Source organism: Cnephaeus nilssonii, assembly GCF_951640355.1.
Source record: "Cnephaeus nilssonii genome assembly, chromosome: 2".
NCBI lineage: Eukaryota > Metazoa > Chordata > Mammalia > Chiroptera > Vespertilionidae > Cnephaeus > Cnephaeus nilssonii.
In genome coordinates, this window is record NC_137073.1 from 98070654 (window position 1) to 98083846 (window position 13193).

The following is a 13193-nucleotide window of genomic DNA, read 5'->3' on the forward strand; positions in this document are numbered from 1 at the left end:
AGGATGATAAATATTAATATATGTTTGGCAAAAACATTACAGTACATATTGAATTTGGTCTATCACTAACATAAAAAGAAGTTATCGTTTTTATATTATCTTAAACCTCAAAAGAGCACCCAGAGTCTATTAAGTCCTCAGTTAGGAAATTCCCCAAGTAACCAATTAAAATTTTTTCTGCTTGTCAATGATGTGTTGTTTCTAGTATTAAAACAACAACAATAACAACAACAACAACACAACACTGTGCTCATTCTAGACCATTGGTCTGGTATTAAATTTCAGGCCACTTATCTATAATAATAAAAGCTATATATGCTAATTAGACCGGACATCCTTCCAGACGTCCTTCCAGACGACCTTCCGGATGAAGCCGAGGCTGTGAGGGAAGCCCAGGTTCTGGGTGCCTGCCAGGTACCAGAGTGAAGCTGGTGCCAGCAGCTGGGGGAAGGAAGGCCTACTCTTGCACAAATTTTGTGCATCAGGCCTCTAGTGTATTATATCATTGTTTGTATATTTGTAATGATCATTACTGCTTTACTCACCTTATTTATGCCTATTTCTGTTCATTCTGTTACTAATTTTACTTTAAAATGTTTTTTATTTTGGCACCATTTTAAAATTTTCGAATTAGTTCTATTTTCTTCTATATCTTTATCCTTAAAAATGAATGTCAACGTGAAGGTAAAGGTCAGGAATAGAGAATGCAATTTGGCAGATAATTTCAGCCAAATTACTATTTCCTTTGTCTACCAATGCAAAAGAGACACTGATCTCCTGATATTGTCTTTCCCCTTTTGCTGGTTACACATCCTTAGCACTTCCAAGTGAAAGTCACGCCTTCCTTTGGTTTTCTTGACAACTTTTTGTGATGTTCTCTCAGAAATAAACCTGGTTTGGAAGATCTAACTCTTCTTCCAAATAACTGAGAACGTACTAGTATTTAGAGGCTAAGAACAGGTGAGTATGTCAACAGAACAGTGAGTCCAGAGGGGCCAGCTAGCTTTCTCACCTCCACTTCTATCACTGTCTAATACAAATGTTAGCAATTACTGCGATAAATGGAAAAGCCTTTACTCAACATTTAGATAAGAATTCACACTCAACTATGCCAGAAAGGGGTGTCAGAGTGTCTTAAACTCTCAATGCAGAGATTATAAGATACTTTCTTATGTGCATCATGTTAGGTTCCATCACTATAACATGAATCCCACTCATCACAAAAAGGCTAAATGCTGCTTTTAATAGCATTTAGGAAAATTCTAAACTCCCTCAAAACTGACCAGTTTTGCCTGACACCATCCTTCAGAATGAATATAAAATTCAGTGTGTGCCAAAATAAGTGCCTATCGTGTTGTGGCTGTTATACCCACCCTGAGGCCTGACGGTGCCCAGGAACAACCTGCTTCTTCATCAAAATTGCCAGGTTTATCAAGCTCATCATAGGCCACAGCTGAAAAGAATACTCTATGTGCTTAACTCTGCACCCTTCCTCCCAGGCGGGCAACAATATGACTCAGTGTTACATGCACCGCTGTAAGTGTGAAGCCATTCAAAACAAAACCTTCGTGAAGCAGAAAACAAATGGCCCGTAATCTCAGCTTTCAGAGCCAATAGGATGTTTGCTCTCCAGAGTGAGGGATGCACCCCAGAGCACACAAGGTGATTTATGGGACTGGAAGAGAAAAACACTAGAATGTCAATTTTTCTTTTTCTCTTGACCTTTTAAAATTCTGTTACCTGTGTGTTTGTAATGTACACAGTGATGCATGCATAGAATTTATAATCGTATATAGAGCTATATGTATATACACATACATATAGATACAAGACTATAAATAGGTATGATGGGAAGGTTTTTGGGCTTGTGACTAATGGGACAAGAGTTCTATATAAGGATAGAAGTTTTCCAGGCAAACTCTAACCCAAGCCTTTTTTCCCATCAAAATTCAAGACATTTAAAAAACCTTCCCACTACAATAACTCAGGATATTTATTCACATTGAGGAGAAGCATTCTGCACTGATGACTTCTGTGGTGTTTTATTTTTCAAAGTAAATCTCAGGTGAGAATATAATGCCATAGTTCCCCTCGGCACATCTTATGGGGTCAATGTTGATGTTGTTAGGTACATCATCTATGTCTCATTTTCTAGTAAATATCCATTCTTATTAAAAAATGTAGACAGATTTAGAAGAAATTTCAAGTGCAATTAAAATATATTTGACCTAGTTGGCTCCAAGCAATATTTAAAGTCATATTCTCATATAGACAAGAGGCACTTTTTGATGAATAATTTCTGGAGAAGTTTCATTAATATGTGATTAAGTCACATCTTGGAGAACAGCCACACATCTTGATGAAATGTGATTTTAAAAATGTGTTTTGCTCCACTATGTCATTTTATCTTGGGGATGGTAGGCTAGTAAATACATTATTTATTTTTGCCAGATTTGGGCCACATGGAACCATAGATCTTAGTCATTTCAGTTCATTATTTTTTAATTACTTAAACCAGCAGTTGACAAAAGCCCATGGGCAAAATCTGGTCTGCTCCAAGTTTAGAATGGTTTTTATATTTTTAAATGGTTAAAAAACAAAAAAATAATAATGTAGTATGATAGGTGAACATTATATACAATTCAAACTTCAGTGTCCATAAATAAAGTTTTATTGAAACACAACCATGCCTATTCCTTTACATGTTGTCTGTGGCTACAAAGGCAAAGTTGGGTAGTTGCAACACAGACTTATGGCTCCTCAAGCCTAAAATATTTACTCTCTAGTTCTTTACAGGAAAAGTCTGCTGAGTCCTGGCCTAAGTGGACCAAAATCTGAAATCATCATTTTCCACGTTTATGTAAAGTCAGGCTATACTTGTCTATTTGATTATTTTAAGACTTCTGCAAAGGAGACAAATTCCAATCTGTTTTACTGTGATTAGGCAGAAAAAAGAACGGCAGATTTATCTATGTATGTAGAACTATTCTAATTGCCCACATGGGTCATTTGTTCTAAGTTCCGCCTTTACCTTAATTAATTTTAGTGGGTAATTAATGTCGCTAATTCATTCCACAAATGTACCACCCTCTGTAGCACTTTATCTGAACAGATATAACCACAGTTGCACCTGAGCTAGAACTCCTGATTTAAGTCTTATCAAAACGAGCTTAAAGGCTTGTTAAAATGGAATTCGACTGGCAGAGGAGCATTTTGTTCCCCTCGAAATACTGGCACTTCTCCCCTTTCCTGAATAGTACCCACATAATGGCTTTCTCCATGGCCATCCTCAGTGGAGGGCACTTTTAGAAATACTGCTAGTGTGCGGTTATTCCAGAATCATGGCTCTTCACATTCAACGTGACCTAAAGGGCCATCTGACTGTTATACAGCAACTTCATCGCTTTAAAAAAAATATTACAGGGGGCATGAAATGACAACAAAACAAAGGAGATACGAATGATAGGACAGGTGGTTAAAAGAGGCTTGAAATTTACACCTTTGTCTCTTTTTTTTTTAATATATTTTATTGATTTTTTACAGAGAAGAAGGGACAGGGATAGAGAGTTAGAAACATCGGTCAGCTGCCTCCTGCACACCTCCTACTAGGGATGTGCCCGCAACCAAGGTACATGCCCTTGACCGGAATCGAACCTGGATCCTTTCAGTCTGCAGGCAGACGCTCTATTCACTGAGCCAAACCGGTTAGGGCACCTTTGTCTCTTTCTTATGATATTTCTTCCCCCTTTGATTTTTCTCTGCCTAGAATGTTCTCTTCCCTTTCTTTCCTGGTCAAGAGCTACTTCAAGTCTGAGTTCACATCGCTGCCATAATTATGCCTTTTCTCTGTCAATCCAAAGCACTTTGCGTGTATCTTTATTAAAACATTTTTATATGATATGACAGCTAATTTTTGTTTTGTTTTATTTTTAATATGTCTTTATCTTTACTGAGATTACTAGCTTCTGAGAGAATTTTAAAACTGATCTATTTCAATAAAGTAATTTATCATTAAAAATTAAAATTTTACTTCTAGTGAGTACCATCATAACTACTTGTTAGAGGGAAAACCTCTCATTCTCTCTTTCTCTCTCTCTCTCTCTACCTCCCTCCCACCCTCTCTTTCTCTCTCTCTCCCTCTTTCTGTAAATATGCTAGCAGGAAAGCATAAGAGACATTCACAGCCCTTTGGCTGCCCACCACCCAAGCCTCCTCATAACACCTCCCAGCCCCGTTTAGAAATTACCTTTCTCCCAGGTGCCGTGCAGTTGTGGAGTGAGGCTGTGACCACTCACCACAAATGACAAAGAGGCAGGCTGTCTGTCCCCAGCCCCACGCAGCCAGGGGCAGCCAAGCAGACCCCTCTCCAGGGCCCTTTACTCTCTCCACGGAGTAGCTCAGGCTGTGGGGACTAGATAGAGGCTACTCATTCTCTCTTTCTCTCTCTCTCTCTCTACCTCCCTCCCACCCTCTCTTTCTCTCTCTCTCCCTCTTTCTGTAAATATGCTAGCAGGAAAGCATAAGAGACATTCACAGCCCTTTGGCTGCCCACCACCCAAGCCTCCTCATAACACCTCCCAGCCCCGTTTAGAAATTACCTTTCTCCCAGGTGCCGTGCAGTTGTGGAGTGAGGCTGTGACCACTCACCACAAATGACAAAGAGGCAGGCTGTCTGTCCCCAGCCCCACGCAGCCAGGGGCAGCCAAGCAGACCCCTCTCCAGGGCCCTTTACTGTCTCCACGGAGTAGCTCAGGCTGTGGGGACTAGATAGAGGCTATTGATCATGGTGGTCACATTCACTCTGATCCTGCTGGGTGATACCAGATTTCTACTTTCTCTTGGCATCTCACCATTTTCCAGACCCAGACCTCCAGCCTTGCTCTGATTGTCTAACAATATTTGTCCAAAATCTTCCTTTTTGTCTAAGATGACAACTATTACTTTCTCTGGCTTACAAGCAAAAATCCTGACTGGTAAAGGTAGTATCAGACAAGAAAACTCAAATTTACCTGAGTATGAAAAAAATGCCAATGTATTTAGTGAATAATTATCAGCATCATTATCATCATCATCACTACTGTTTACACTTAATGATCCTTTAATCCTCACAAAAATTCTATAAGGTAAGACAGTTCTCATCATTATCATCTTCTATGGATAAGAAAACTGAGGCAGAGAGAGGACAGATAGATCAGCGCTGCAGGGTCACATGGCTCATAAATGGAGCTTGACTCCAAATCTAGCCAGTCTATATTTACATTTTTTATTCTCAATAATAATTGTAAGAACTGTATAATTCTTGTTACTATTGTAGTTTATAATAATACCTAATATTTACTATGCACTTACTATATACAAGCACTGATCATCTATTCCTCACAATACCTTATAAAGTACCTTCGAACTTCATAATGTAAAAATCCTTATTTTACAGATAAGAAAACTAAAATATAGTGAGATTAAACTACTGGTCCAATTTTGCAAGACTGGCAATTAGTAAGACCAAGTTTGAAGATAAGCAGTCCCCAGCCACACATTCCACTGTCATCATGATGGCCTCTCTGACAGGAGCTTTGCAAGCAATTGTAAGAGACTCAGCCTCTAAATCTATCGTTGCATAAACTAGCTATGGGATCTTAACTGTGACTTTGTTTCTTCACCTGTAAGATGGAAATAATATTTACAAACCTCTAACATGACTTACAAGACTTTTATGAGGGAAAATGAGATGCAATTTTTAAATATTATGAAAGCCGCTATTCATGTGAATACTGGATTTTTGAACCTGTGCTTTTAGAGACTTGAAAGGCCATGCTGCTTATTGTCATTGAAGAAGTGCATGCATGGGTAAGACTAATTGCATTTTAAAGAGCTCAAACATTCTAGGATACATAGGACAACTCTCACAAAAAGAATTATCCCACCCAAATGTCAATAGTGCCAAGATTGAGAATCCCTGGTTTAGCCATTGTTATCTAGATCATTGTTATCTAAAACTTTGTTCTAAAAGAGGCTTTTGGCTGAGAATAGTATATTTCTGTTTTGTTTTCTGCTTTTTCCTGAAATGGCACCTGGAGATTTTAAAGGACACATATCCTTTCAGCTGAGTGTGGATAATTGGGAATCACCCAACACAATTGCTTTTATGCAGGGCTTCTCGCCCGGATAACTACATATAAATGCTACCAGTGAATCACTTGATACATGATTGCAATTTTCAATTAGGCGCATTGAAAGGAAATTCAAATAAGACTTTTTTTTTCTTTCTCAAACATCAAAACAAACACAAAAAATATTTGATAAGGACACTAAAATGAAGGGGAAAGAATAAGGTGAAGAGAGAGGAATGAAAATATTTTCCAACTTTACGTCAAAAGCAAGTGAGAAGAAAGTAGAGCTCAATCAAAAATAAGATTCCTTTCCTAAGCCAAGAACAACCTTCTTATTCTAACCTCCAATTTGTTCTCAGTACATACATTCCAAATGCCCAGCACTGTGACTGCAGCACAAAGATATCGGGATTAGAATTGACTCCCTGTTCTCCACTCTCCTATCCAAGGTAGAACCACTGTTAGGCTAGTGATGAGTCTATCGCTGTCCTTGGTCCTGAGCCTCAATTTTCCCATCCCCACCCCCAATAACAAGGTTGGTCCCAAGGACTCTTCCAACCCTAACATGCCATGAAGCTATGTTAACAATTATCCAGACCATCATCTTGTACCTTCTAAGACTGGGCTTCCAGAGATATGTCTGAATACACATAGAATAAGTTCATAGTTCACTTAGGTGCATATGTTTCCAGAGTGGGATAAATAATTCTTTTTTCTTTGCCTTAAAACCTAAAACATTATCATGTAATTGTCAAGGTAAGCATAAACATAATTTGGAAGCTATGCCAAAGATGAGTGTTGTAAAATTAACTTTCTCCTTAACCTTCTACATCATAATAGATGATAAGTTTAAATATCCTAAAGAATTTCCTGAGAAAAGATCATATTTTATTGTAGAAATTAAGTAATAACACTAATAAACTTACAGTAAGAAAGATAGCATCCGATATCTCAAACTTTACTTATTTAGAAATAAGATTGAAAAAAAGACATTTTAAAAAAATAAAAATAAAGATTGCCAGCTTGCGTGGCAGATATTAGCTCCTGGGTAACTATTCCCCAATTGTGTGGAATCATTTTGTAGAATAATATGGCAATTAGGAACAGGGGTTCTGCAGGAATATTACCCATCTTTCCTAGCTGTGTGATCTTGGACTTCCCTTAATTTTCTGCATTGCAGTTCTTTTATCTGCAAAATGGGGGTAATACTCATAAACTCATGAGATTGTCCTAAGGTTAAGTGAGGTGATTCATGAAACTGCTTAAAACAATGTCAAATGCAAAGACATAAATAATTGTATTCAATCATTTATTATCATTAGTATTCATAGTAGCATTACTCTTTTCCATTTAATGCATCTTATCTTGTTGCCGGAATTTTGACTCTGCTGCTGGTACCTCTCACAATGTCATGCTCTTCAGACATTGCTGACTATACCTTGTGATTGCTATAGAAATTCCTGTCTCTAGTCTGGAAATAGGATATCACTCATGTTGGTTTCAACCTGAACACAAAAACAGGCTCCTTTTTAATTTCCTATGTACAAGTGAAATCAAATGACAAATTTTAATAGGCTGTGCTGAGGTTAGAAGCCATGGATGAGTTATAAAATAAGAGAAATAATTTATGACTCTTACATAAGCCCAGAGCCATCCATATCTTTTGTATCTCTCCTCTCTCTCTCTCTCTCTCTCTCTCTCTCTCTCTCTCTCTCTCACCTAGCAACCACTTCCACTTGAACAGTCACATAATTATTCCCACCACAAACCCAACACTTCCTTCACTGTATTGATGACTTCATGATTTAAATCTAGAAGCAAACTCACTCCTGACCCCCAAGTGAAAAGATGCTTTGTACTTCATCCCTCTTTAATGACCTTATCACAAAATGCTCTTTCAATATGATCCATGATAGAAAATAATAATAAATAAATAAATAAACATCCAATGTCCATGAAAATCCCAGTAATGGAATGGTCTAACTTTATAGACTCAAAAAATATAGGTAATATTTCTTATTAAAATGCTTACTGTCCAAACTTAGAAACAGAATAGATTTAGATAAAATTGGTGATACAGGCCTATTTGGAGAAAAGTTATACCTCAATTTTCAAACTCTTACTACTGGATTTCCAAAATTTAAGATATTAATAGGTTCAGATAATTCACAATAGTCCTTATTAGCTGAACTTTCTATTGGAACTCTCACTATTCCAACTTAGAAACTAAATAGATTTGAATAACAAGATATTAATGTACTATAATAGTTCAAAGTTGGTATATTTGTAAGAATCGGGTTGTTCGTTCTTACCTGTGTTCCCATTAAGGTAGAAGAGAGGATGTACAAATTTATGTCATGAAGATGATATACTCCAAAAATCAAAATCTGGAAAAGAAACATCAAAAAAGAAAAGGTAGAGAAATATAAAAAATAATAGGTCTCTATGTTTGTTGCCTATGATTAAATGAGCATAGTTTTAAATTGCTATTTCCCTGAGGGGGGGGGGAGCTGAAATTAATTGAAGATATTTTTAGTGTATGTTCCATTTTTCAAAAGCCTGCATTTTCTTTATTTCTTAAGAGGTTAAAGATTAAAAACTCACCTCGACATCTGAGGCCAAACATTCTTAATTTTAAAAATGTCTCTAGTTAATTTTATTTTTCAGTTTTTATCTTTGAGCATACTTTATCAAAACCAAGGTTTGAATTTATGACTTATTTTGGATTCTTTGAATGTGATTATACCAATCTAACAATAAACATGGCCCCCTTTTTCTGAAACTACCAAAAATATACATCACTTAGATAATATTTTTAATATATTTTATTGATTTTTTACAGAGAGAAAGGGAGAGGGATAGAGAGTTAGAAACATTGATGAGAGAGAAATATCGATCAGCTGCCTCCTACTGGGTATGTGCCCGCAACCAAGGTAAATGCCCTTGATCGGAATCGAACCTGGGACCCTTGAGTCCGCAGGCCGACCCTCTACCGACTGAGCTAAACCGGTTAGGGCCGATAATATTTTTTAAAATATTTTTTCACTTGTTAAATGATAGAACTAATGTGGATTCACGTGTGCATGAGCCACGGGTCAAGAATAATCAGTAATAGCAGCAGAAATCACGACCACTACAAACCTGCTCTTCCCTGAGCCAAGTGATTCTTAGGACTCAGTGCTTAAGCAAGTGGGTGGACTGGCCAGTTCAGAGACAGTGAGTCAGATGGGAAATGAGGATTCAGATCCCTGGGAAGGAGCACAAACCAAGTAGAACAGATGCCCACACAGATGGAGGAGTAGGGGACAGCCAGCAAACAAAGTATTCAAAGGGCTCAGGATTTCTTGGATACGATAAGGTAACTGAACATAACACTAGGGAAAGAAGCAAAAGAATAGAAGCATAAGACCTGTGTGACTATAGATTAGTCATTACCCTACACAACCCTCATTTTCTCACCTGTTATGTAAGGAAGTTGGAGTAGATGAACTGTGAATCACATTTTAGTTTTAAATTCAATAATTCTACACAAATCATTTCCTTTTACTCGTTTGTACTTGAAAACTGTCAGTTATATTGGTTAGTGGAGGAAAGAAGTAAAATATTAATATAAAAAATCAATGTATAATGATTTTTGACTGATATGGTGTGCATCATTTATGTCAGGGACTTCCTATTATTTTTTAAATAAGGTTTTACTTGGCAATTAGAGTTGGCATACAATATTATATTACTTCAGGTGTACAGCATAGTGACTTGAAATGCATATAACTTATGAAGCAATCACCTCAATAAGTCTAGTACTCATCTGACACCATACATAGTTATTAGAATATGTTTCAATTATACCCTTTTGAAAATTAATAATTTTACATCAGGGTTCAAAAGAAAAGGATAAAAGGTGACCTGGAGGCAAAATAGTAAGAGAAACTACAAAAAAAAAACTGTGCTTGTATCACAGTCTTTTCATAAGTCATTTCAAAAATCCATAAATTATAAACTACTTTATCTTGAGCCATTGACCTTCAGATGTTTCACATTCTGCATTGATTTAAAGTTATCATTCAATTATGAGTGAGCCACTATTTCTTGAAGAATCTAGCCATTATCATTTTATTAGCAGAAGTGGAAATAAAGACAATTGATGAAAAGGCTTTGTATAAAAAGAAATATTTTCCACTTCCCACAAATTTAATCTAAAGATATAGATGCAAGATCATAAAGATAAATGTAACATCAATTTAGGTAGAAGGAATTTATAGAAATCATATCCATTTATTTAACCTCATTTATTATTTAACCAATATTTTATTAGCCTAGAAATCTTCTGTCCTGTGGTCTTAGAATTTGTTTAAATTCTCTTAAAGAACAGAGACTAGATTTTCCACTTTCACAATGGTTCCCGTAGAAGTATTTTGTCAGAGTAAGCTAGATTTTCCCAACTGCTGGTGTAAATTGGCCATACCAAAATCATCATGTGGAATCTGGACTCTTTAATGTACACTATAGTAAAAAGCACTGTTTTCTTTGCCTTATCTTTTTAGTATAAATTTGCATATTATTACTTGAACTACTTTGACATTGTACTTTATGTTATTTAAACTCTTATCCTTTGGCATGCAGTCTTATCCTAAGCTGGCGACTGGTTCCACTTGATTTTTATTGATGTCAGAATATCATTTTGTTAAAAGAAATCTCATTTTTATCACTTCGTTCCAACAAATGAAATGGTTGCAAATGTGTACTGAGCAAGTTATGGGCACTAATAAAATTCATTTTCTGGCAGGAATGAAAGCACATATAATAAGTCATTTCTTCTTTACCGGTAATACACATGAGCAGCATAATCAAGCAAGCAAAGAGATGCTGCCAGGCAGCGTTTCCAACCTTTTCCATCTCATGGCACACATAAACTAATTACTAAAATTCTGTGCCACACCAAAAAGTATATTATATTTTTTTTGCCAACCTAAGAAAAATAGCTATAATTTTGATATATACACACCAGTTGGCTATTGTTGTGCTGGCTGTTGTCATTTTTTTATTTGACAATCTAAGGGAAAAGAAGTCAGTGCCCCTGACTAAATAGTCAAGTTTTGACATGTTTTAAAATTTTGTGTGGCACACCAGTTGAAAATCATTGCTGTAAGTCAAATGATTTCCTGGAAACTGAGAGTGCTCCCCCTTAAAACATAAGCAAACAGGCAAGCATTCTGAAAAGATCAATATATCTTAACCAAGCAATTTTCTTCTGTTCTTTTTTCAGTGTCTTTATTACTTAACTATGAAGGTTGCTTTTCTTGACCTATTCTTTAGTGTTCCTATAGTGTTCGTCTAAGAGGAACTATGAGCAAAATGTTCATATTTTCATTAAGTCTGCAAAACATCATTTTATTTTGTCACTAAATAAATGTCTACTGTGTATATTTAGATCCAGAGAACTTTGTGGGTAAGATTTTTTAGCATGTCCTTTGCATAGGTTTGGGGAGATTTATTTTCCCTTTTTTTTACCTCACTTTCAATACTAGACTTCTTGCACATGTAACTGCTTTTATAAATTATGGATATTTCTTTTAATCACAGAAACAGAATTTTCTTTCAAAATATCCTTCTCTGACATTGCTGCCAGAAAAAAAAAAAGTGCCATGGTAGATAAAGCATAAAAATAAAAATTCTTTTGAAAATTCTTCAAACACCAAATACCTTTTAGAATTCTCCCTAAAGGTAAAGAAAAAATAATTAGAGCTATACTACTTCTAATTAGCAAAGTCCTTCCCGTGTTACTGAAGGAGAAAACTTCATTAAATATTTGTTGACACAACAGGCAGACTGATGGGAGCTTACCAGAAGCCATTTATCAATATCACATTTTTTTTTATTTTCTTTTTAGGCATTGCTGGTCACCAATAGAAAGAAGTGGATGAGGGCTACTGGGTTTCCCTCCTGCAATGTCACAACCACAGGATAGCTTGCAATGAACGAAGCCTCTGATGAAATGTAGCCATGCACACAAGAAGGAAAAATAGTTACACATCCATTCACACATACTATCATGTACCTGTTTTGAAAACCAAATTATGTTTTTACTTTTCCGCCTAGAGGTACACAGACCCCACTTTGCCTAATAAGTTTATTCAAAGAAGATGTGACAGTATCCTAGCAGCAGGATCAAACTAATAGGCTAGGCAGAATCAAACAGCAAAATCCTCCATATGCAGCTGCCACAGAACTAGTGGGAACCCTAAGCTCACAGAACTCCCCAGCAATGCTCTCAGGCTCACCAGAGTCTTATACCCTGGTCACTCAAGGGGGATCATGCCTGCAAAATACTCCATCAAAATGTCAATGTCACAGACATAAAAAAAATCCTAAAATGTATATGGAACCACAAAAAGACACTGAAGGCTAAAGCAATAATGGGAAAATAAAAAGGGAAAAAAGAGTTGAAGTTTCCTGATTTTGGACTATACTACAAAATAATATGGTACTGGCATGAAAATAGACAGAAGGCTAACGGAACAGAATTAAGACCCAAAAAACAACCACTCACATATATGATCAATTGACATTTAATAACAGAACCAAGAATACTCATTGGAAAGGATATTCTCTTCAATAAATTGTTGAGAAACTGGATAACCACATGCAAAAAATAAATAAAATTAGACACTTACCTTACACCACTCAGAAAAATTAGCTTGCCATGAATTAAAGACTTAAACATAAGACCTGAAACCATACAACTCCAGAAGAAAACATAAGGCAAAAGCTCCTTGGCATTGGTCTTGGCAGTGTTTTGGTGGGTATGACACCAAAAGCAGAGCAACAGAGGCAAAAATAAATGTGTGGGACTACATCAAACTAAAAAGCTCTGCACAGTAAATGAGATGATCAACAAAATTAAAAGATAGCCCATAGAATGGGAGAAAATATTTGAAAATGATGTATCTGGTAAGGGGTTAATATCCAAAATATATAAGGAACTCATACAACCCAATAGCAAACAAACAATCTGATTTGAAATGGGCAGAGGAAATAAATAGGTATTTTTCCAAAGAAAGACATACAAATGACAAAAAGGTT